Source organism: Vanellus vanellus (genome assembly GCF_965231255.1).
Source record: "Vanellus vanellus genome assembly, chromosome: 3".
Lineage (NCBI taxonomy): Eukaryota > Metazoa > Chordata > Aves > Charadriiformes > Charadriidae > Vanellus > Vanellus vanellus.
The window spans coordinates 40,817,578-40,844,552 of record NC_138907.1 but is presented as its reverse complement, the minus strand read 5'-3'; the positions used below and the strand labels follow the sequence as shown (position 1 = coordinate 40,844,552).

General features: G+C 40.9%; 1 protein-coding gene across 1 annotated transcript in view; it reads left to right on the top strand.

Moving 5' to 3' along the window:
- The window catches only part of KIF26B (kinesin family member 26B), a gene marked incomplete at both ends in the record, with an annotated part of 308,377 nt that overhangs the window by 174,967 nt on the left and 106,435 nt on the right, over positions 1 to 26,975 (top strand). The gene's annotated exons all lie outside the window — the stretch shown is intronic.

Below are 26,975 nucleotides of genomic sequence, written 5' to 3'. Positions count from 1 at the left end.
TGGTTGTCTAATCATGAAAAACTAAATATTTTGCTGCTTGTGATGTGGGCATACATTTGATTAAGGAGCCAATATGAAAGAAAAATTCATTTTTGTTGAGGGGAAAAAAAAAACCCAGATTTCTTGGAAGACAGATTTTTGGAAAAACAATTTTAAAGAGCAGCAGATACTTAGAGGCGCTTCTGAAGTTGAAGATGTGGAGTAAATCTGCATGTGCAACTAAGAACAGAAGTGACAGCCTTGTGATTTTCTGCAAGTCTCTGGAGGAGGTCATACCAGTTGTATGATTTAGTATTAATTTAGTATATATAATGGAGGATGTTCTTACTAAACCAGCTGCTGAAATTCTCAATCTGTGGAGAAGCTGAACTCCTACAGGTGTCAGCTTAGAGTAGGAACCCAATATAGATGCTCTCAATGTCTTTTAGAGGAGTTTATCTCTCTCCACAGACTCTATAGAAGCTAGAGATACTCCTTTTTTGGACAGCCGAATCAGGTTCACGAGGTTCAGCATTATGTATACATCCAATTGTTTTCTATGCACTTTTCCTCACTGGAGGTGACATAAATGGGAATTTATGTGAATATCTGGAAAGAGAAAAGAAAGTTACTGATTCAGCATTTGGCACCCTAATTATTATTTTTGCTGCTGTCAGAACTACCCTTCTAAAAGGAGCCTAACTGTGACTTTTGCTCTTGGACTTTTTCTGTGTTAGAGCATGTCTGTGTAGCCTGAGGGATGCTCCAGGGCCCTCCTCCGGTTATATACAAAGCCTTTGCCCAAACAGCACTTTTCGCTTTTTAAACTCAGATAGTATAATGAGTTGTGTGCGTTTGGTGTATTCACCAATAGCCCAGCCAACATACAAGCTAGATGCAGTCTAGTCATACAGTCTACTGTTGTTTTAAACCTAAGACATTCCCAAAAGAAAATGTTATCCATTTTAATGAAAAGTCTTAAATAATGTTCTCCACAGATTGTAGTTAGAATAGTTGCCTCTAAACAGTGTCTCCACTGCTTGCTGCTACATTACTCATTGTAAGACTGCTTTCTTTTCCTACATTCTTTTCGGAATATAAATTAATTTAGATTATAATAATAATTTGCCTCAGATCCTGCCAATTAAAAAAAGAAGAAAGATGGAATAGAAATGCTGTTTTGCAAGTGACAACTAGATATCTTGCACTGCCTTAGGTCGCATTTCTAGTTTTTTTTTTTCCTAATTTCCTTTCAATACAGTTTCACGTTTCTTTCTTTTCACCTCTTTTATCTTTCAGGGGGATTGTCAGCAGAAAATTGTAATCTAATTATTTGTGGATCATGTTCTTGCCGTGGAAGGCATTTCTTGCCACAAAGGCCTTTGATAGGCTCCCTGTGGTATTTCTGGCTGACGTCTTCCTAGCCCTGGAGTTTTCCTATCTACATCCTGGTCATGTATTGAGGAGAAAGTGTTAAACAACTCCTTTCACTAAAAGACCTTCAAGATTTATACGTGTTAGCTTTAATGTGGCCTAGTCAGGCCATTCCATGTTCATGTGAACGTGAAATGCTGCCTGTGCCTCCACGCAATACAAAATGTCATAGGTCCGCTATGGACTATGGCTTAGAACAGCATCTCTGAGTAGCCAGGTGGTGGTCACACTGTCACAGCACTTTCATGACTTACTAGGTATCGCTGTGCTCATGCCTGCCAAACTAGAGCTACACTCTTATGAAGCAAAAATGGCATCAGCTAACGAAGCAAAGGCCACATTGTTGAGGGAGGCAGAGCCAAAGTAGTATCAAATAGCAAGGGCTCCTGCAGAACACAAGGTATGCTAGCACGCCACCAAATGCTGGTGAGTTGGTGTGTTAAGCAGCAGTTTTTGCAGAACAAAAATAACTTCTGAATCAAGTTCATGCTTGTTTAGTTCACTGTCCTCTTTATAATGAGCAGCTTGCAGCTTCTGAGGAAATACAAGCAATTCCGTGGAGGCCAGGCGTGAGCACATCTTAAAGGTCTTTTCCAGCCATAACGATTCTATGATTCTGTGATATTCTGACCACTAGCACAGCACTGTGTGCTTTGTTTGATCTAGGACTCTTGAGTAAGTACCAATCTGTGCATTATCAGCTTGGCCAGTCAAGTGGTGCACAGTTCTTCCTGGCTGAGACCAGTGGCTGCACACTGTGACTGTTCCCTAACAGTCCAGGGCAAGGAAAGAAATACCCTGTGGAAATGAAGGAAATATTGTATGTGCAAGTACTCAACTAGGTTGGAATGGCATTTCTTCAACGATCTGGATTTAGTACCAAGATTTGCCATTTTAGTAACTGAGCTGTAGAGAACATGTTACACTGTGAACAGCACTTAACTGCCCTTCTTCTTTTTGTTTCTTATGGTTTAACCTCCTACTTTTAGACAACTCCAGTCAAATTGGAGAAAAATTTTGTAGACCTGGAAGGTAGGATTGGAAAAAAACCTTGGGATATTTTTTTACAGAAACAGAGACTAGCACAGAGGCAGCCCATGAAAGACAAAATGTGGCATGTATCTGAAGGTAAGTCACAGGAGAGTGACAGGAAGCACAGGCACAGGATATGTGGCTAACATTTGGATTTCATAATATAAATGGCCAGAACAGTCAGGTTTCTGCTAGATAAATAAATGTTATGCCAGCAGAAGAGAATATTTGGTTGATCTTTTGACCCACTAATAAACAGTGATTAAAACATTAAGAGTGTCTGTGGAAAACAATGTCCTTCACTGAGTCAAGGCTCCTCTGAAGTTTATCATCTTTCGGCCATACTCTGACATCATAGCACCTGGGAAAGGATCTGTTGGCCTGTCGGTTAAATTTGGATCTAGTAAATTTATTCTTAGGTAGGGCTTCATAATTTCATCCTTGTCAGAGACTCTTATTTTAGTAGCTATGGACACCTGTGGACAAGGTACCGCTCCCATACTCTTAGTCAAAGAGCTGCTCTGTAGGAGTGGGGGTTGTTTTGCTGATAAATGTTTTCCATTAACCACCAGGACTGCTCAGCAGATGAGTATTTATGTCACCATTGCTCATCTTGCCAGACTTGTGATTTGCCTTCTCTGGCTACTTACATTGCAGAGGTCTCTGCCTGAGCTTTATTTATATAGGTGTGCACTGAGGCTGTGAGAGGAATGGGACAGGATGCTGCTTTGCCTTCACACACTGGAAGGAGAGAAGTCAATTTACATTCCCTGTTCCCTCTTTACCTCCCCAAGGTACAAAGCACCTCAGTGGGTGGAAAAAGGGATAAGGACATTTTCTTCACTCACTTGACATATATGTTGTAACCAATGAGAAGGATTGATTCTGTGGGAGGTAAAACGTACTCCATAAATATGTGCTGTACCTGCTCCCCAATCCTTGCCTCTGTATCCAGACTGTATCTCCTGAGTCGGTGTAATTTAGAGCCATCCCATAGTGCTTCAGAGATTTTTAAATGGTATAAGCCAAAGCCACTGATACTGGCAGTGAATCCCAATTGTCTCACAGTGAGGCAGTGCCTCCCTGAATACTCAAAATCGGTACTTTTATTAAATAGTAGCTGATTATTAAGAGCATTAGTTGCAGCAGGGCACTGCCGGTTATTTTAAGTCAGTTTATTTTTACAGCCAACATTTACAGAAAGCACCCATGGTGACAGAAGCATTGCATTTCTAAAAATAAAGCAGGGCAGCAGTGAGACATGATTATGCCCACCTTGTTATTGGAACTAAAGTATACAGCACTGAAAATACCATACTTGGAAAGAAAATTGATTCCTAAATATCAGCCTATGAATTGTCCCAAAAGCATTGGCTTGAGCACAATATGCTGTTAATAGTATTTAAACCAGATTTTAGGTATTTAGATGCTTAACATCCAATAGCTTTAGATACTATTGAAACCATGTAGAACCCATTCAAAATTGGGTCAGTTTATTATTGTGAATGTGGACATTGTACTAAACCTTGAAAGAGAGAGCAATTAATTAAAAAAAAAAAAACAAAACAAAAAACCGACTAGGAGAAGCGAGCACAGTTTCAGACGGAGGAGAAAGCCAGCTCTTAATCCTGTTTGTGGGCTTTGGTCCAGTTGGGCTAGCCATGTGGGTAAGGGAAGCAGAATTTGGAAATGGGAAGCAATAACACTGAAGAAGACACAGGGATGGAGAGGTGCAGTATGCAACAGCTAAACTATATTCTCTATTTCTAGAAACACTGGAATGCAGAATGGAGAGTTCATCTTTCCAGTGTTATGATATGGGAACATGGGAAATACTGGCTGTACTGTTGTGAGAGATTGAGAAATTGGGGAGTTCAGAGGAGGGCATTAAGAGTAATTAATGAGTCCTAATAACAAGGACTAAATATGTATAGTTTGGCTAAATGGTAACTAATGTGGCCTGAGGGATAGGATAGCCCACAAATATTTGAGGGATGTAGCTCCCCCAAAGAAAGAAAGAATAATAATTTATTTAACATAAAGGATGAGTTGTAGCTATAAGTAAATGGAGAAAATAAAACAAAGAAAATCTTAATCTGAATATTGGGAACGATTTCCTCAATGAGAGAATTCAGTTATTACCCCCTGGAATAATCATCCTAAAGAAGTGTGGGAGCCTGAGTTTTCCCTGTATTAAATGCTTGGCTGGAAAAATACCACACACACAACTGGAACAATCTTCGTCTTAGCGTGAGGGAAGAGAGGACATCTAGGGGTCTACCACCCCTAGGCTCTCTAAAGGGATAACATGTTCCTGGACCTGTTTTTCTTCTCTAATGTTTGGGTTTGTTTTGTTTTGTGTTTTTTTTTTTTTTTTTTTTTTTTCCCTCTCTGAGAAATCAGATCTAATTTCACAGTATATTGGCAGATATACTTGTACAGATGTAGCTGCCCTGGTAGGATGAAGCCCTTGTGTCAGGGCAGGCCAGGCTCTGGCTGCCTGGGGAGCAGCTCTGCGGAAGAGGGCCTGGGGTCCTGCTGGGCGGCAAGTGGGCACAGCTCGCCGTGTGCCCTGGCAGGGAGGGAGGGCACCAGCGCCCTGGGCTGTGCTGACAGGAGCGGAGCTGCAGGTCGAGGGATCTGATTATTCCTCTCGGCTCAGCACTTGTTAGGCTGTGTCTAGGCACTGCATCCAGCTTGGGGCCTCCCAGTACAAGAGACCTGGACAAGCTGGAGGGAGCTCAGTGGGGACCACCAAGGCCCTGGTCTGAGCAGGGGGTGAACTAGAGACCACCCTTCCAACCTGAATCACCCTATGATCCTACTATGATCCTATGTAGTATCAGTCTGGTTTTGCTAGAGACAGTGATGTGCATCAGACAACCTTTAGAAGTTCTTGTAAGGACAGTTTATTCCTTTTTTTTTTTTTTTTTTTTTTTTTACAAAAAAGTATGAGATGATGTACAAGCTTAGGAAAAAGATGAAGAATATTATTGTGGTTTTTTTTTTTTAAAAAAAAAAAACCAAAAACCAACCAGTGTCACCAGAACTGTGCACACCTAATAATATGTATGGTAATAATATTTTTTTTTCTATTGATTAGGTCTTCACATTTTTACTTGGAACAGAACCTGTGCTATTGGGCTACACTGATACACTTTTTTTCCTGGGAAAGAAGGGATTCTCAGAGAAACTGTAAGCAGGATTGAATCCTTGAGACAGTTCTGCCTGTCTAAGCCACAGTCATGTCTGAGGAGTGTGTGGCTTCCCCACCGTCCTGGTGCTCCCTTAGTGACATATTCCTGACTCTGCTTTCAGTTGTGTCTCCTGGTGATCCCACTGGCAGTGCCTTTCTTCTGAGCAGACTGCGGTGTGCTTGCTGTGCACACTGTATGCGATGTGATCCTACTGGGAGCTTACGTAAATGCCATCACTTGAGGTTCTTGCAGCTGGAGGGAGATGATGTGGTGTTGCTCTGAGTGTCTCTTTGGTGCTAGGAGGGCATGCTTCACTTCCTCTGTCATTCTGCCTCTTGTGCAAACATTTATACCTCGGCCAACTGAGTTTAAAATGCTTTAACACCTGAATATTATGCAGGTGTAAACAATTAATGAATTTGCAAGGTAGTGAAAAATCAGGCCTCAGGTCCTCAGGGCCTGCATGGTCTATCATCGACCCTGAGCAGGCTCCATTGCTATTTGAATAAGGAGGCATGCAACAGTGATTCTAAAATCTCAGGAGACTTCTTGCAAACACACTTAAATCAAACTGTAGTTAGAGAAATGAAAATGAAAGTCACGTTATGGCAACAGCTAGGAGAACATCAATGGGATGGGGGAAGATAAAAGAAAGGACTATGGTGGCACAGGAAGAGAAAGGGGACACAGGGAATCAATCCTCATCACACTTCTGGTTACACCTTGATTTCACGCCACAGTTTACCGACCCCTCTCCCTCTTCCTTCCTCTTCTTGTGCCACCATAACTCTGTCGGTCTGTGTTGTAAACTGGATCACTGGTAGGCTAAAAAGGCAACTCTTCAGGGGTGTGCTTGCTCTCCTGACATGACAAGCCATGACCAGCAGGGCAGCAGAGGTAAATGCGGTTCGTCTTGGCTGTTACATGTGAGCCTTGGCTTTTGTGTTGAAGTAATCGGACTTGTCCTTTCCATCAGCCATTCCAAGAGCCCAGGTTTGCATGTGTACAAGAGAAATATGTGCTACATCTGTTTATGTTTATGTGTACTTTGCTATGTAAATTATATTTAACTCATTTCATTACGGAGGTAAAAATTACATTCTGTGCATGTGTGTACAGAAATTAAGTGTATGTTTCAAAGGCTTAACCTCTTCTGCTCTCTGCAAGGGAATTCTTGAGTTACAGGTTAAATGGAGTCCCAGCAGGTGTTTTCATCTCTCTCTGCCTCTCCCAGTTACACACATGCTGCGCGTCTCGCTCTTTCACAGCTACACTCACACGTTGGGTAGCACAGGAGAGAGAAACAGGTGCAGTTTCTTTCAGAAAGCTGCAGAAAGAAGTTTGCAACATGCTATTCAAAACCTCCTACGAATGAGAAACGTATTGCTAGAGCAGGTACTGTGCGGGGTGGGAAGTTACCATGAAATTCAGTTGAGACGCCTTCTCAGATGAAGTCTGTTCAGCAGTGGTAGCATGTGCCCAGGGAATCATGACTCTTCCATTCCTTCTAGCTTTGCAGCATCCTTGTGGATTTGGGGATCTTTATTGCTAGCTGTCTTCACCTCCATCCTGTTGCATTCCCGTGAGGAAAGCTGCAGCTCTAACCAGGAACATCTGAGCAAAACGTTTTATTATCAGACATGAAGAAAAGTTTCTTGCATTTGATTATCTAGCCATAATGTAGTAATGATAATGATGGAATGGAAAGCAATGTAAGTAATGTGATTATAGTTATTTAGATGGTGAATCAGGGGAGTTTTATTACCTTCTTTGCTTCTTTTATAACTTTCAACATGCCCATTTTAAAAGTATAATCAAAACAATATGTTTCCTTGGTTTATACATTAGTCACTATGAAAAGTTCCTAGCATTGAGATATGCAGATGTTTTTTCATGAAGGGGAGGCTTAGTATGACATGTGAAAGACGTGCCTAAGTGGGTCTTTCTCTTTTTGAATCAGCATACCAATAACTAAATGGATAAAAACCAGTAAAGCATTTTATTAACCTTTAGTAATATTCAGTTATTGTAATTTGCTATATTTGTATTTCTATTAGCTGACCTCACTTTCATCCTTTCATCTTTTTTTCTCCTATTTTAACAGTCGTTTGTGGATTAGGAGGCCTTTAGTTTTGTATCTAATCGGGATAGAGAGTGGGACAAATTTCAAGCTCTCCATGAACCAGCTGCTATGAAATCATACAGAAGTATGTGGAGGGACACTAACTTAGATTTCTTGAAAATTTGCCCCAGATGTGTTGTGCAGTTATATGTTAGTGCCTAAATTATGTTTTCTTCCCTTGAGCTTTGCAAAGTTTCTCTGTGGCATTGCATTTCTGGAGATGTACTACTTCTGATCTATACACCTGAGCAGCCTTGGGAGAAGCAGGCAGCAGTTGGTTGGGGTAAAGCTCCACAAATCTGGGTAGTGGCCACACAATTCCTCCTTTAGTTCTCATCAGGTAAATAACTCAAGCTGTATGAACAATTGTTTTTTGGTTTGGCATCGGAAATGAAAGCAACAAAATTCTGGTTTGAGTTAGACACAACATTCTTTTCAATCTGATACAGATAATTTTATTTCTCTTTCCATCTATGCTAAAGCTTAAAAATATGATGCATATGTGTTTTTAAGGCACTGAAATGTTTCACTGGTCTTTTCAAAATTCTAGTACGTCCCTCCATCCTAAACACCGTTTGTGACCAAAGCTATTAGCCCAATTCTAACCCCTAACCTAGAAACGTAAGCAACTGAGGACCCCATCCATCCTATCCTGTGTTATATGTCTGTGTTAGTAGAGAGAAATGGTAGAGGGGAGCGTGCTAGCTCTCTGCACTGGCAGCTCTGGGCAGCACTGGAGCACTTGCAGGCTAAGCTGGGGCAGTGGCTAATGAGCCAGCTGGTATATCACAACCTTGAGGGACCCTTCTATAGTTCCTGCTAAATTTTCCACAGACAGCTGATGCTTCACTCGTTACCTTTTGGACAGAAAAATGCTCCTTTGCCAAGGAGCAGCCACATGTCCCCTGCCCCCCTGAAAGTGTATATTCCTGCCCTGAAGAATTCAGACCAGTGTTAGTGACTGCGCCTGTAAATACGACACACTGACTGCTACCCTCGTCTCCGAGCTTACCATTTGCAAGGAAAGACCTATCTTCCACTTAGCTTTGGAATGATTTAGATAGTATGTAGGCTTAATTTCCATGGCACTTTCTTCCTCTAATTCAACCTGCAAGGATTTATGTAACCAATGTTATTACAGACTAATTAAAACTAACAGTCTTCAAATGGTCACACATACTTCTTTATACTTCCTTTGCTTGTGGCGATGTGACAGACGGTGTTCAAGCATCCAGAATGACTGTGCTTGCTTCCTGTTATATAAGATGACTCCTTAAAATAGACTACTGAGATTTTTCTTTTTGGTGGTGCTTTTCTTTTTTTCTTCCCCCCAACCAGCTTCACAGTATCACAGCACTGTCCTCGTGTAAGCCAGTGTGACTGCCCTTCTGCTTCTGCTGTAATCTTATTTGATCTTGGTGGAAAAGAACATGAAAATAAGCTTTGTTTTTGTCATTCCACTTCTTCCTGTGGCATCAGATAGAGCGGGGAGGTGGCATAGTCACATGCCCTATATTTATACTCCTTTAATTACCAAATGTGTTGTTCTTGAAGTTCTTGTGATAGTTTATGGGCAGCAATGGCAGCCAGCCTTTCTGTGCTCGCGAGCCATTTTTACTCCCAGCCAGGTGTTCAAAGGCTGATGCGATTCAGTCATGCTTGAAAAAATTCTGCATCTCGCTTGGTAAATAATGATAGTGTGCCCTCCTAACACACATTGTGGTAACCCCAGTTTGGCTGGCTGCCCCACCAGCCAGCTTTCCTGAGCGCCTCCTAACAATTGTATTGGCAAGTTCCATTCGCGAGCTGGTTGTCTTCTGTTCTAACATTAGGGCTTTCTGTAATCTCCTCCTCTGTAATCTCCGCTTCTGCTTCCTCAGCAATAATACAGGGCATACATCATGGCGTGGGTTCAGGTCCATGGACAGGAATCCCTTTAATAACTCAGAAAATGCCTGTTCCTGAAATTTGTCCAACCCCTTAAGGTCCCATTAGTCTCAGTAGGAACTAAAGGCATGAAGCACACGTCACAGGAGGTGCTTAGGTCCTTGCAAAACTGAACTTGCACAGCAAATTTACCATGCATTCAGAAACAAGTGATCTAATATTGGCCTCAGTGAGCTTCAGAGCACGATCTTATCTCCTGAGACTCATTGAAACTGCCCCTAACATTATTGATTTGCATTTAATGTGATCAGAGCGTGTCTCCGTGCAGTGTTAGAGATGTGAAATATACCATGCAAAAAGGCCCCACAGATACACTGTTTCTCCTGGTATGAAATGCAGTCTAATTATGTGTCACATAGTCCATGGTTCTTTCCATATCTTTATTTTCAGAGGTAGATATCTAGAACAGAAAATAAATCCAAAGGGGAGTATAAGTGCGCTCTAGCCTGAGGAACAGAAAGGCGAATTAAAGTGTAACTTAGTGCAGTTGGCAGGAGCTAATAATAGAGTAAGGACTGTAACATCACCCCCGAACAGCCATCAGTGTGTTAGTGATAAGTGGAGTGCATTTCATCTGCCTGCTGTGTTTCCAATATTATTTGATTAAATGAATCGATGGCGCAATAACTAGACAAAGGAAAAAGTAGGTAACATGACAAATATGTAAAATAGCTACAAGAGCACATAATGAAATGAAAGACGAAAGAAGTCAGTGATATTGATGATTGAAGGAGAGAGATCCGTGGGCCAGTAGCTTTGTCTGGTGCGGTGTTCTGATGTCCCAGCTCAAGTGTGAAACAATGTGATGATGTTTGCCCAAGATAACAAGGCCCCGAATTGACTCCCTGTCCTGTGCACCACAATGCATCTGTTCTTTGGTTTGTGCGTGCGGGACGGGTGTAGGTGTTGATCTGTACAGGGGAAAGTGAACTGGCTGTATTGCATGTGTGTGTTCACGTGTATATAAAGCAGTCATTTTTGTTGCAGGGCGTATCTCTTCTTGCCAAAATAATTGTATCAGTACAGCTGTTCTTGTGTAATTGCAATTTTATCATTAGGTGGTACTTTACATTATATTCTCCTATTCCCCTTGCTGTTTGGGAATAAACTGTACCAGCATAAATACCTTCACACCAAGAAGGTTGTTTACTGTGATCGTACTGTTGAAAGTACAGTGGGATAACTGATGTTACACAGGGACAAAAAGTATGTATTTACATGGCATAAGTCCAAGCTTGTCTGTCTGTATCAGCTTTACAGTGCTTTTGCACTGTGTAGACACACAGTGTGAACCTATTGTTTTCCCACCAAAGCACCATATTGGAGAGAAGAATAAAATGTATGTTTAGAAATTTCATGAAATATTTCCTGTGGGCTAAAAAGGTTGTGTTATCAGCTACTTTAAGCTAAAGTGCTTCTCTCCACACCCCCCAATATTTGTCGCTTTCTGAGTTGTAATATTCAGTCCAGAATGACTACTTGAGGGAGGCTACTTCAGTGATGTTCACAGTTTATGGTGATGCTGCAAGTGGACAAAATGGAAGATTTACTAAAAAGATCCTAATTTCTGAGAGCATGGGAGGCCTTGCAATTTTGGGCAAAGCTATGCAGAGGAGTCCCCTGGCTGCTCTATCAGCCTCACCCTTCACTGCAATTTTGATGGGTCCTGTTAAAGCCAAAAGGACTGTTTTTAAACTCTGCGGCTCTGTGAGAGGGTGCAGGGTGGGGTTTTTTGGTTATGAGAAAGGAAAGTGCTATGATATGCGTTTAAAAAGGGCTGATTGCAATCTATGTTTGTTGGGTATTAAGACACAGAAGAATTGGGCTGGGAGGATGAAGGGAGAGTCTGCCTGAGGCTCCACGGAGTACCGCACAGTTTTGTTTTGAACCCAGGAGGCCTAAACTGATAAAGCTAGGCAGCTTAAATAAGCCCCAAATGGATCAATACCTTACATATAGAATCAAGTTTTCATTTTGATCTGAAACTTCAACAGGATAATGTTTTACTCTGGAGGAGCTGGAGAGTTCTTTAATTCAAGGAGGCGGCCTCGGACGTGCCAGATCAGTTGGGCAACTTCATTTTAACTACACTACCCACTCAATAAGGTTTCCATCCTCGCTTGTTTAAATCAGATAAAAGCATTTCAAATGAGAGCAGAGTCTTGTGACATTGGAAACTAAAATTCCAAGTTTTATCTTCTGGCTAGCCATTGTGGTAAGGGGCTTATGGTTCTTTAAAATGACCAATATACTGGACGTGTCGAGATGATCAGATTTTCAGAATGGAAAACAAGGGCTTCTCTCGCTGCAAACACAGGGTTAGGGAGCATTTGGACTGCTTTTGCCTTGCTGCAGGTAGCTTTAGTAAGTCAAAAGAAGCAAATTCTTATCTCTCTGATCTTCTGGCCTGGAAAGCAAGGTATACTCCAATTTTTCTGTACGCAGGATGTGCTTTTCCAGATAACCAACAATCCAGGCTGCAGGGCATCAACATACACAATCGATTTTCTCAAAAAACTGTGGAAAGCTGCACTGCTGTAATTCTAATATCAGCTGATGGGCTTTGAGGTCCTTCCCTAGGGTCAAACTGATTCCTTGTAGTACTCTAGGCAGTGTATACTCTACGCCTTCTTCCATAAAGCCCTTACTCTGAAAAAATGTACCAAAAAGATGAACCAACGTTCTTGAGAGGAACGACAATGAAAGAAGTTTGACTAGAAAGCTCTATCCACGGCAAGATGAGGCAACTTGATCTTGGAAGATGGACAATTCTGGAAGAAGATTGCATCCATCTGCCTCTTGTAAGTAGGAAGAAAGAGAATGCTTCAGTTTTAAAGATCAGCAGTAAAATAATTTGTGCCAAATTGGACTGATTTTTTTTTGAAGTAGCTATAATAAACCATTTAAGATATTTGAATCATAACCTCTTTGCTGGTGGGTTTCTCAGGAATATGTTGCAACATCAACAACCCTGTAATGGGATGCATAAGAATTTTTTGATCAGTAAACACCTTTTTCATTCAATTTCATAAGAAGTTGGATGCAACAAAAATATAAGCCTCTATGTGGTATGAAAGCAGAGTAAATGATAAGGTGACTTTCTTTTGGATGCCATCCACTATCCGTGCAAACTGCTGTGATGCATAAGCTATTTGCTGACCTCCTCTCATATTTCTCTAATCTGAGGTAGTCCATACTGTTCCTGGTATGACCAAGGTTTTGCTCTGAATGTGTTGCAGTAGCACACAAAAACATCTGTGAAATTTGGAGTTGCCTCATTCTGTTACACAGCACTTGAAGACAGTGTCAAGTTAAGCTACAGTATTTAATCAAGGGCCTTTAATGGGGTGCCAAGCCAATGTCCAGCTGTGTGTTCACCACAGCACATGACTGATTTTTCAGAAATTCAGCTTAAGCGTTTTTATTTTTGACACTACAGAGATACTGTTTTCTGCACTTTTATAGGTGATATCTCTCCCTCTCTCTGCTTTTCCTACCTGTTCATTTTCATCTTCAATTTCAGGGGCTGACTTCTACAAAATGCATCATTGTACTCTCTTCATTGCAGAGGGCTTGATTCGCCACCATTGAATTCCATGCTTCTGTTGATGTTTTCCTTTCAGAGCAGAAGAGATTTATCAGTCAAAATGGGAGTATCACAGTTCTGAATTTGTCCCAGGTGTTATCTTTCTCCAGTTCTTCTTTTTCCTGTCCTCTATCTCATATAAAAGAAATATAGTAAGAAATACAATTTTTGTCTTATTCTTAGGGCGCTATGTGACAGGGGCCAAATTGCAACTGTTTGTTACAGAGAAGAGAGATGGTAGGATGTGACTATAGGCTGTCCTGCATCTTACCTCCAGTGTGCATAAGCTTTTCCTATATAACAAATGAGAAGAACCATTTAGCTGTATTTTAGCAACTAAAGGAATTTCTGAGGTAGGTGTGCAGAGAACGAATTACTAGAAATATTTTCCAAGTCCAACAGAAAACACTGTCCAGAAGATTCCTAGCTTAACATCCTGGTTTCCTGACTATGGGATATTTATTATGAAGGAGGTAGATGAACCAATTTTCCAGACCTTCTCATCAAAGAAAGAACTTCACAGAGAAGTGATTCTGCTGTGATGAAGGCAATGCAGTGGCCTGATCTTTTGTGTCAGGGAGCTGCATTACTAAGAGGTCTCTTGGAAGAGTGATTTTGTTCCTGCTTTTTCAAGTATTCCCTAAGTTGTTGGTAGAGGTAATTTTTAGCCTACTGTTCACTTTGGATTTTTAGCAGAATATGCTTTGTACCAAGATGCTGTAACATAGGGGATGTGCCTTTTGGTAAGATTGCACCAAGCAGTTGGTGCTGTGGGTCAAGAACCTAAGGGTCATTGGAGAGTGGGGAACCAAAAGACTTCAGTGCTGAGAGAGGTCACCCGGCTTTCAGTAGGCCAGCTGTCTGTACCTGAAAATTTTCTTCCTGGACATCTCTGGGAAAGCTTCAGATATTTATTGAGCATGATTTGGCTTATGAAAGACCAGGAACAGAAAGTTTATCATGCTCCTAACCCTTAACTAGAGAATGCTGGAGAAAGACAACAATATGGCAAGAGGAGACCTAAGAGTTATGGCTGAACCTCCCCACTTGTGAAATGAGCTTTCATTCTGGCCGCATCAAGTGAAACATTCATGCCTAGCTGTCATTAGAGCAAACAGCAATATTCTGGCCTGCAGATGACAAGAATATATCACATCAAGGTCTGTATCCAAAAAGAAAGAAGAGGATTAGTTTTCTATGCATTTTAAGAGAGAAAAGATTTTTCTGGCTAATATTGCTGCTTATGTTTGTCATACTTATCATGGACCCATGGGACTTGGACATTGCAGTCCCTTTGGTGATCTGAAAAAGCAGACAAGACCCTTGCTAATTACCCCTTGTACCCATCAGTCTCAGCTGTATTTTATCAATATTGAACATGAGTTACTGACACTTTATTCAGATGGAACGGAGGTGTGAGTATGAGTATTATCAACAAATCACAAATGAGGCTGAGGTTCAAGTGAAATCAAACAGCAAATACAAATACAGAGAAATTGTCCGAGCAGCCAGGGATCAGGTTAGGAAAGCTAAAGCCCAGACACAGCTATATCTGGTCAGGGACATCAAGGGAAACAAGAAAAGCTTCTATAGGTACGTCAGTGGCAAAAGGAAGACTAGAGGAAATGTGGGCCCTCTCCAGAAGGAAATGGGAGACCTGGTCACCCTGGACACGGACAAGGCTGAGGTACTCAACGACTTTTGTGTCGGTCTTCACCAGCAAGAGCTCTAGCCACACCACTCAAGTTGCAGAAGGCAAAGTCAGAGACTTGGAAAATGAGGAACTGCCCGCTAGAGAAGACCAGGTTCGAGACCATCTGAAAGTGCACAAGTCCATGGGGCCTGATGAGATTCATCCATGGTCCCTGAAGGAAGTGGCAGATGAAGTTGCCAAGCCACTACCCATCATATTTGAGAAGTCATGGCAGTCTGGTGAAGTTCCCACTGACTGGGTTTTTAAAAAGGGAAAAAAGGAAGACCTGGGGAACTATAGGCTGGTCAGTCTCACCCCTGTGCCTGGCAAGATCATGGAGCAGATCCTCCTGGAAACTCTGCTAAGGCACGTGGAAAAGAAGGAGGTGATTGGTGACAGCCAACATGGCTTCATTAAGGGCAAATTGTGCCTGACAAATTTGATGGCCTTCTACGACGGCATCATATCATTGGTTGACAAGGGAAGACCAACTGACATCATGTACCTGGAATTATACAAGGCATTTGACACTGTCCTGCATGGCATCCTTGTCTCTAAATTGGAGAGATGTGGATTTGGTGGATGGACCACCCGGTGGATATGAAATTGGCTGGATGATCAGACTCAAAGAGTTGCAGTCAATGGCTTGATGTCCAAATGGAGATCAGTGATGAGTGGTGTTCTTCAGGGTTCACTACTGGGACTGGTACTATTTACCATTTTTGTTGGCAACATGGATAGTGGGATTGAGTGCACCCTCAGCAAGTTTGCTGACGATACCAAGCTGTGTGGAGCGGAGCTGGAGGGAAAGGATGCCATCCAGAGGGACCTGGACAGGCTGGAGAGATGGGCGTGTGCAAACCTCATGAAATTCAACAAGGCCAACTGCAAGGTCCTGCATGTGGGTAGGGGCAATCCTAAGCACAAACACAGGCTGGGCAGAGAATGGATTGAGAGCAGCCCTGAGGAGAAGGACTTGGGGGTCATGGTTGATGAGAAGCTCAACATGACCCAGCAATGTGCACTCACAGCCCAGAAAACCAACCGTATCCTGGGCTGCATCAAAAGCAGCATGGCCAGCAGGGCAAGGGAGGTGATTCTGCCCCTCTGTTCCACTCTCATGAGACCCCACCTGGAGTACTGCATCCATCTCTGGGGCCCCCAACATAAGAAGGACATGGACCTGTTGGAGCAGGTCCAGAGGAGGGCCACAAAGATGATCAGAGGACTGGAGCACCTCTCCTCTGAGGACAGGCTGAGAGAGTTGGGGTTGTTCAGCCTGGGGAAGAGAAGGGTCTGGGGAGACCTTACAGCAGCCTTCCAGTACCTAAAGGGGGCTTATAAAAAAGGTGGAGAGATATATTTCTTTGTCTTCTTTACATGTGACAGGAAGCATTTAGAGAAACAATTTTGGCATAAATTTTTGAGCCATTGTAAATAACATTTTTTCATTTTTAGAGGTATTTTTAAAAATTTTCTTTTGCTAAGAAACAAAAATACATGTCAAATACTTGTTCATTTTATCAGTATGCCTGAGTGTCTGAGAAGTGACCTCAGAACTGAAAATTAATTGGCTTTCACTGAAGTTTGTACAGGTAGTAAGCAAAAAGCTGTAGATTAAAGGCTTTACATCTCATAAATTCTGCTTTTTGGTGCCTCTGACACACGGGTACAGTTCACTTCTTTCTGGCAATGTCTCACTACTTTGTGTGGTATATTTAATTTCATGTTGCTTTTTATTTCACTTTACTGGAAATAGAAAAACAAGACCAAAAGGCTTATTTAAAAAATAACAGTAATTGCTACCAGTAATAGTGTTTTCCAGTTTCATAATTTTTTGTAATAATTCATTCTGCAGCATGATTAAAGTAGGTTAAATATTAAGGTCGGCTCCCAAAGGAGGTGGGGTCTGAGCTAGCAGAATGCTGAGCATTCCTGCAAGAGGCTGGGCGCATAGTACTGCAAATGGTAGGATGAGGACATTTAATGCTGTGTTGAATTGTTTCCTGAATCTTCAATATATAGAGATAGAAGGTCTTATAACAAAACATCGACAGTGACTTGGGTGAAAATTTTGTCATTTTTTTCCCCAGCAAGAAATGTGGATTTCATTCAAATTAAATTTATCCATCAGCTTCTGGTGATTTAATTTATGTCGTCCCAGAAGGTAAACAAGAATCAAGAAATTTGTTAATGTGTTGCAGAAAGTAGTTACTAAGTTTTTCCATTTGAAGTTGTAGTTCGACATTTGCTTCAATTATATTTAAATTAATGTTCTAAAAATGAAAACTTTTGTTTTGGATTAAGTAAATTGCTGAGATTGATGCTAAGTTATTTTGTTGAAACTTTTCAGTGAAAAGCTATTTTGAAAGAAAAAATAAAACATAATATTTTTATTTTTCTCAGAATTGCAGTAACATTTCTTTCATAGTATGATTGGATCGCAGAGGCTGGAAGGGACCTCAGGACGGTTCTAGTCCAACCCCCTGCTCAAAGCAGGCTCAGCTCTGGGGTGAGACACGTTGCCAAGCACTTCATCCATTTGGGACTTGACCCTCCCCAAGGACAGAGACTGCATAACCTTTCATTCACAGTATGAAAAAACTTCCTTGTACTGTGTCCAAACCTCCCATGTTTCAACATATGCCCATTAGCTTTTGTCCCTCTTCCATGTCCGGGTTTGAAAAGCTTGACTCTGTCATGTTGATACCTTCCTCGTAGGTATTGGGGAATGCTGTTAGGCACCTCCAAACCCACTGTAGCTATTGGTATGAATCTGCCGAGGTGATCTAGACTAAATTACTATTGTCCACCGTTCATGGATTTCTTTGTGGTTCAGCATATCTCTGTGAAGGTGGGATCGTAAAATTTTTCTTCTGTCTGTTTTGCTTACAAGCTGTCAGGGCTGGACTGATTTTATCACGTGTGCAGTCTGTTAAGAGGAGGACCTTAGTCTTGGACCTTAAAATATTATACATAGTAATGGTGATAGCGTCCAGTAGTTGAAAACAACTTGTCTCAAAGAATTATCACTATCTCGTGGTGGTGACTTAAATAAGTACAAGGCAAGACTTACAGGAACTCTTAGAGGAGATATTTTTGACTATGACAGGAGATTGCTTGTCAGAGCTGGGCTTAAGTGCATTGAATTTCAGTGCATCCGTGTAGCCAGAATAGTTTACCATTTGTATGCTGGTGTTATTTTAAATGTGCTGGCCTCCAAAATATTGATGAGGCAAGAAACCCTGCAAAGCTTACCTGCCTTTTGGCCTTTTTATGTATCTGTTTAATTGTTCTGGCAACTGGAAAGTTAAACAATGTTAAACAATGACAAAACAGACTGTGAATCTGTGTTCTGGCTGCTTTTCCTCCTGGTGTTATGAGAGGTTTTTGCTGAATGGGACAGAAAGCAAAATAGCTTTCCACACAGTGTGTGGTCAGGCTTTAGCATCCAAGGTAATAGAATAACTGTAATCATATAAGCTCCATAAAACTTAAAGAAATTGCTTTTTATGATTTTAAGGACTTTTATTAAATGGCCAGCGGCTTGTGGGCCTCTCATTGCAAAACGTCTGTTAGTTGTGTTTTTGAGTTGTCGTAACTGTCATTATTTCTTGGTCATGAGGAGAGTCAGCTAGGGGCTGGCTAACCAGGAGTCCTGTCCCATGGTTTGAAGTTTGTTAGGTTTTCTCAGACATCAGGAAAACCTGTTTGCCAGCCATCCCTGGTGGTACTTTCAGGAGAAGACAGGGTAACTGTACATCTATGCCCCTAATATTTTCCAGCTAACACTTGAAAACTGACAGATCTGCGTGTGTTTCTTGTTTGACACAATAACAGTACAAATATAACAGTGCGTGTCTCTTTTCTTACTACTTAGTGGCAATGCCAGCATCTTAAAATCTAAATCTTTAGTATATACAGGCAGTACTTCTTAATACCCAAAGCTTGAGCTGGATGGAGCTTGTTTCTGACCTTTCCTTGAAAGATACTAGTGCTCTTGCCCTCAGCTCTGTGCGATTGAAATTAAGGTTACTCTGGTCTGTGGTTTTCAGTCTCCTGCCTATGCAGTTTTCCCGTGGGACTTGAAGATTCATTGCCAAGTAACCATGGCAGTAATTAGTAAGTGCTTACATTTGAATTCATTTGAGTTATAGTAAATGTAGCTGGTTTTCTTCCCATATTAAACTAGTGCTAAACATCTGATTTTATTTTATCCAAGCATAATGGTTCAGCTTGTTTCATGCAGTAAGCACGCAGCGACACATATCTAATTCATCCTCAGAGCTTTCCAAGAATGGGATAATGCTGTAAGCACTGTCATCTGTCTGACTACCATTTTTTATAAAAGCATTTTTCAGAGAGAAAAAGAGGCTAGATTAAGAATAAAAACATCCTCTACCCACTCTTTAAAAAAATTGACTAGTGATTTGTCTTCTGCATTTTAGTGCTGAACATTTTCCTAGAGTTGGGTCCTTCTGCTGATCACCAAAATCACTCTTTTCTCTAAAAATGTAGGTTGATTATGTGTACCTGCAGCCAATATCACAGCAGGAAACGTCAGTCTGGTGATTTTTACAGTGTGTGTAGTGACCTGGATCAGTAATGCCTGAAATTTAGGAATAGTACTAAGAGGAGAAGAATGAGAGAAAAAGATTTGGGAAGAAGGGAAAGAAAGCAGAAATGATCTTTCTCTAGCTAAATGTATCAAGCTATTGAGTCAAGATGTAGTTTTCTTGACAGGTACTGCTGAAGGACGAGGGTATGATTTCTTGTAGGAATTCCAAATGTGATAGTTCATTTGATTTGTTACTTTTTTGGCCAACGTTACCTCTATGCATGGGAACTAATTAATGATCCTGTTGCTAAAGACAAAAGAACATCTGTCACTGAATTAGGATTTTTCAAAAACTTTTAGGTTAGGTAACAAGATCTTTAGCAGAGCACAGTGATACCTAGTGAAGAGAATCTTGTGGATCAATCAGTAATGACATGAGAAGTGTTTTGTTTCTTATCTTGTATACTTGTCTAAAGCTGGGAGTTTCACCCAAATAACAGCTGTGTAGAGTGTGAGCCCCCTGTCCTGAAATATGTACTTCTGTAGGACTTTGAGCTTCTCATTAAGCTTTTGGTCTTCAAGCGTATTCATCTTCATTTTGGTGCAGTCTAGGAGGGGCTCTGTTGCCAGTGACATACAGAAATTTGAGCTTGATATAAGAGCAGGTCTGAGCTGTTAATTTCACTAAGATTGCCTGTGTGCAACAAGCCTCGGGTTTTATAAGACCTGTCCTGAATAAAGTTTGAAGCCCTATTTTGACTCTGTTAGAATGAAATAAGTTAAAAATAATGAGTTTCTGGACAGTTACAATACAGTTCCAGGAGAGAGCACAGTCACTAAGCCACTCTGGCCAAAATGTCTGAATTAACCACCCAAGAAGCAAAAGATTGCAGCCTGGGACAGCTTTATTGTTGCTATGAAATTGAATGCATGCATAAAAATAAAGAGAACAATAAGGGGCAAGTGTTTACTGGGCATTAGAGAGATGTTTATTATACCTTCTACAGCATAAGCAGAAAGCTCAAATTATCTCCAGATTTTAAAGGCATTGTAAAATAATTAAACACAAATACTAAGAATCTTACTGGAACTACAAATCCAGTAAATGTTCCTCTGAGGATTCTTATTTCATTCTTTACATGTCTTACTAGGTTGCAACACCACAGTCCTGGGTTTGGCCACACAGAGAATTCAAGTGGAGTAAAGTTGCCCCGATTCTTGTTGGTAGCTCGTAAGCCCTGTTGGAAGGCAGGGAATGTGGGCTGGGAAGGGACGTGGCAAGCCAACTGCAAGATTTGTCACTCTGTCTTTTTGCTTTCAGTCTGGATGAGAAAAACTGTTCCATGTAGAGGTACGAGACAAAGCCCTTGGAGGTTGTTCTCACCCTGCCATGGAGCATGCTTCTCAGGTGGTACCCCTGGTTTGCCGCAGATGGTGAAGAGGCAAGCTGGCCCCTTGCAGCAGAGCACGGCCGTTAGCTTGTTGGTTAAAGGTCCTGTAAAGCATCTCTCTTCTCTTTGCTTTAGAAGATGCAAAGAAAGGCACGGCACAAAGGAAGCCGTGGCTCCGGGCCAGGTCATTGCCCTCCAAATAGAAAGATGAGATTTTGCGTGAAACCACACTTAGTGTCACATACCTCAGATTTTAAGGTCGGGGAAGTGCTTACTATAGTAATTCAGGCATATTAGCCATGTCAAAAAAGTATGATTTAGACCACCCTTTGACATGAGCCAGTTCAGAAGGTTAAAGCAGTAGCAGCCAAACCAAAATAAATGTGAGGAAAGAAGGAAGGGACGTAAGGGAAGTAGGCAGACAGGGCAGTGACAGGTATGGGGCCTCCCCTTTTGGTGGTAGTGCTCAGATCAACTTGGTTGTAATGTCACCTTAGTGAGCCTTCATCACCTATACAGGTGATTGGGAGAAACAAACACTTTTGGTGATGATTCAGAGAGGCTAGATTAGATCCCTATAATTAGAAAATGTGAATATCCCATTTAGTGCCCTGTGTCCAGTTTGTATAGACAGCATATAACTGTTATAATTCAGTAACTAAAGATCCTGGAGAAGAAGGCACTGTTGTGTAACTCTGTGTAACCAAAAATCAAGATGGCTTTTCTCATAGAAAAATGCCCGCATGGTTGTAATTCTGCTGTATCGCATTGGTTTTTACCTTACAGCTACATGAGGACCTGTATGATATGATGACTCATTTTATGTAAACACATTTACCCAAAACAGAAAATACACCAGGAACCCATATTTGCAAACATTTCATCTGGAAATAATAAAGCTAATGGCAGGCTTCCAGTATATTTTTGTTTGACATTCCATCAGTTAACTAGAATACTATGCATATTACATTTTACTTAGTAGGTGACAGTCAAGAATTTCTACTCTTTCTACCGGAAGAATTATGGCCAGGGTTTAAAAAAAAAAAGATCAGTAGGGCTTCTATGTTGAGAGTGAAACTGGGGAATGGTGTCTTTCACACCATTCAGGTGCCCAACCTGAGACCACAGGATCTGAGTGTTTCATGCTGGGTAACCGACACTGGTGGTCACAAACGTATTTTATAACTAGTGATATATCTGCACAAATATGCTTACGGGGTTACTTCAGGAGACTGATATCCAAACCGAGCTTCCATCTGTTTTCCAACCCAGCCCTAAGATACAGCAGGCAAGGCAGTTTTGGATAAATAAATATAGTGTTTTAATTACTAGGGAAGACCATTAATCTCCTTTGGGCTTGTCAAACCAGCACATCCTCCGGTAAGCCGTCCCTTGCACATACAATGTTCATACCTTACTCTGTGAACGGTGCGCCTAGCAGAGGGTACTTGTCTCATAAAATGAAATTTATTCCTCCAAATAAAGAAGAAAAATAGATTTTTAGTTTTAATGAAAATTGCAAATGTTTCCATTAAAGTTAGCTAGTACATGACTGTTTATCCTCCACAGCTTGAGAGTCATTTTCTCTGTGGAAAATATGACATGAAAGTGAACATATTTTCCATTTTTATTTTGACACAGAAATTGATGTGCCAGTTCACTGGTCCCTAGGATCTGGAATTCTGTGTCCAAGGGTGATAAATACTGGATGCATCATAGTGTAATATGAAACTCCAGTAATGAATAATTATACAGAGATATGCACCTAAGGAAATTTCTTCAGATGTCAGTGGTGAAGGGGAGCGTCAGGTACTGATGCGTGAGAGTCAGTGTTACTTATCAATGATGATCTTTGCTGACACAAGTGTGAATAACGTTTTAATTATTCGCTTAAATGTCTCATCTTCTGAATCTAATGAACCTGATGGCCTTACTGACCTCTACTTTGACAGTGAGTCCTAAAGTTTTAATTTTGCCTTAGATGATATGTTGGGTAAAAAATAATCTTTATTGTCAAGCTAAATAGGTCTCCCTTGAATTTTATTAGTAGTGTCTGTTTTCTTAGTTAAATGAAAGAAAGCAAATATGCCATGAGTTGGCATAGCTAGGCTCACTGAAGATCATGATCTTATATGAATTTATGCCAAATGAGGTCCCAGCCCACTGTATTCCAGCTGGAGGCATGTGAACATTATGTATTACAGGGAGGCTTTATGTATTGTTCTTTAAGGGCTATATCACACTGTTTGTGGTTTGTTGTGTTTTTTTTTCTTCCCCTGACTATTGCTTAGCAACAAGTGGATGTATGGATTTGCCCTCAGTTTCTGAAGTTGTTTCTTGTGAGCAGCTAAAGTTAATTTAGAAACCATGAATTTTCAAACTGTTCTTTCCACAGTGTTTCCTTATGTATGTTGTACTGTAACCGTTACCCAGTGACTTCTCTAAGCAAGGTATTTACAGAGCTTTCCATAATGCCTTTTATTTTGTCTAAAGTTTCAACTTCATTCTTGTATTGCTTATTAGTAGTATGAATAACTTTCTAGCAGAGATCTTTCCATCACCCCTAGCAGTGCCTTTGTTCTGTGTTAAAAGTGGATGATTTAATCCATTTCTGTTCATTCATCTCTCTAGGTAAGTGTCCAAAACCCATACTTTGCCCCCTCACGTCTCAGAATTACTTCTAAGCTGGTTTACTTCCATTTCTTCAATGAATCACACAGAGGATCTTAAACTTTCAGAAGGTTCTATCAGTCATGAATTGGCTTCCAGTGTAGGGGAGTTAGCTCTACAATGAATGCGTTTGAAAATCCCAGCCTGCCCCTGGAGTTTTAAGGGAAAAAAGTGTATCACCATTTCTGCATAGGCAGAACGTGAAAAGTGTTCTGACTGCCCAAAGATGTACCTTACTAAACTTGTATTTTAAAAAACAAAAATGTGCTTTCAAGAAATTACCTCAGCCTTTGCTATGGATCAGGTGGACATTCAAAGCAGTTCCCCTTTCCTGCCAACAATCCATCAGTTTTATTTGGGTTGAACTTTAATCAGCCTTCTAACACCCCTCCTGCAATCTCAGATCTTGATCTTGTGATTATTTCCTCTGCCACAAATCTTGTAAGCTTTCAAAAAGTCTCCAGCTGCTTGTTTACATAGGAACTCTCAGGAAAAAATAATCCAAAGTAACTGAAGGTGTGAATCCAAAGTATATTAGCTAAACTGGATTAAATCTGGTTTATTTTGGAAGATTATTCAGTAAAATGACATTGAAGTCAGCTCTGTTGTGAATGAGTGTGCCCAGAAAGTGGTCTAATGCAGTTTAAATTACGCACTTCAAAAATTTAATTTGCATCAAGTTCCTTGTGTGTCTCTGTGGACACAATCCCTACCCCAGCCATACCGCACACAGCGGGGAAGTGCTTTGCATTGCCCTGGAGCCCACTGCGCACCCCCTGCAGAGTTCATAGCTGATCTCATTTGGCTCAAGTGGGATGCAGTATAACTTGGAGTATGATCGGCTTATTGTCAATACATAAAGCCATGCTGCCATCATCACCGCTACCATTAGTGCAGTAGTATGCATAGTCTCAAGTGGAAATCAGAGTCCTATTATACTAGATATTCAAAGAAAACAAATTAGCTGGCTCCTGTACAAAGAGCAGAGACTAAAGAGCTGCTGGCTGAGCTGGGCAGGGCAGGCTGTGAGCCACAGCAGCATCGGGTCTCCCATGGTCCAGCCTGGTGCTTTGCCTGCGAAGTCTGGCTGTCCAGAGAGTCTGCCTAGGAGAGCCAGGCCTCTGACTTGAAAAGTAAAATGTGAGAATTTCTAACCTCCTGCGCTAGATCACAGGGCCAAATCAGCATCAGCTGGCACAAGCAGCTGGGTTCAGGGCAACGCTAGCCACCCAAGCTGAACAATTTTACTCACACAAATGTGCTCACAAGAAAGCCATGCTGTACGTGTTTGTGTCATATTGCAGCCTGCATCTGGTTAAAATATCCTTCTCTTCCTAGTTAAACGCTCTGGGAATTACCTGAGGCTTATTGCCTTTTTGATCCCCTTCAAAATTCAGTCAAGTCCGATAGGGCTTGTAAATAATTTTCTAGTCTGCCATGCATTGATTTTTCTCTCCTTGGGGGAAAACAGAAAACCCCATGAAGTTGTGAGCAATAGTTCATTGCTTTTTCATAAATTTTGCCAGTTGCGGGCCAAAAAGATAAAGGAAAATGCAGGTTCTTCCATTTGAATGCGATCTCAAAGGTTATAACTGTCAACCTAGAATATAGTTCCAAGGTTTTGAAAAGGCCAGATACCTCCAACAATGTTTTTTCTTTAAGAAAATGCCAGCTATGGCCTTGGTTGGGTCAAGAAGTGGTTTGTATTACACTATCAGCTTTGTAAAAGGAACAGCACGTGCTGGAGAGCATTTTGTGGCAAGAGGGATAATGGCTCTGTCAATCAACTTAGCAAATGGCTTTTAGGACATGTATTTTCACCCGAGGTGAGTCAATGAGACCAGATACATGACCAGAGTGGGTGGAGCCACTGCCTATAATTTAAGACTGGACTACTGAGCTTGACCACAAAAGTAAATTTTTCAGTGTGTTTGGCCAACATTTGTATTTTCAATTGTTGCACACAGAACAAGATTTTGCTTAGAATAATTTTATAATGAAGCTAAGACATACAGAAAATCTTGATTAAGCACGGATAACTTCATAAAAGCATTAGTGATGGACAGTGTGGAAGCTGTAATAACTGAATTCTCTCAAATGATTGAAATGTTGCTAGGAAAAGGAAAAATCGGTGCTTTGTGCTTTGGTTTTGACCAACACATTTTGATTATGTTTTCTATGCAAAAGAAAGCAGACTTGTAAAAGAGAGGGCCAGGTTATGAACTGCAGTCTTTAGGGCAGAGGGAAGGGAAGGACAAGGAGGTCGTACAGAAACTTCTGAATTGTCATTCTGTTTCGGGTCAATTAAAATCTCCTAGTGTTTTTCTTTTATTAAAAACTAATCTATCTGGAACTGCTTTGCACTTGCCATAGGCTAAAGAATACATACTGGCCGTGCACACAGTGTGCACATGGCCAGCTTGACATATGGCAACTTTATGCCCAGTGGTAATTTGCTTATGAGTCTGAGGCATCTGATACAAACACAAGGTACTTGCGTACTGAAATCAGTATATATTTTTTTTCCCCCAGTTTTTTTCCCTGATGCCTTGGGGTAAAATAATGTCATTACTTTTGTTGGATAATATATACTGATACCAGTGTAATGGATCTAATGCTTCTGAAAACTTAGGAGGATTTAGAATTATTGGGCTTGACTGTCACCCATCAGCAAAGTAAGGAGAGCTACTGTCAGCACAGACTACTTTTATATCCATCTTAATTCATAATTTGTCTGCCAAAGCAAACAACATGAAAGTAGCCTCCTGAATTCTTATATCCATCTCTCCTTTGAGATGGTGCTCCAGTTGACCTGCTCTGTTTGAAGTGCTCCTTTTACAAAAGGGAAACTGTGGGACAACATGTAATCCCTGGGGAGTGCGGAATGCACAAGTGTTGGAACAAACCAGCTGCAATAAAGGCTGAATGTTGAATTGTCTCTCAAAATAAAACATTTTGCAAAACAAAAGTACTGAATGTTTCTGTTCCAGAAAAACTTAGCTTTTTAATCAAAGTCTATACAAATTTCAGCATTTTTATCTAAGAATACTGTAGTATTAAAAACAGTCTTCATTGTTTTCCCTGCTTCGTGGTTAATGCAGCTGTATTGGTATAATTGCCTCCATCTCACTGCAAACAGCAATGTTTTCATTGGTCACTGTTTATTTAGTTTTTAGAATGGCTTATGTTTTAGGAGGTGATAAAAATTTGAAACAGCTACTGCAAGGCTTCGTACACATCGGCAAATTCACCTGAGCATTTAATACTAATTAACTTAGCAGTGGCTGCTTACATCTAAACACTGCACAAGTATTCATTTTCTAATCAGAGGCTTATGAATGAGACACAATTCTGTGTGAGCCATTT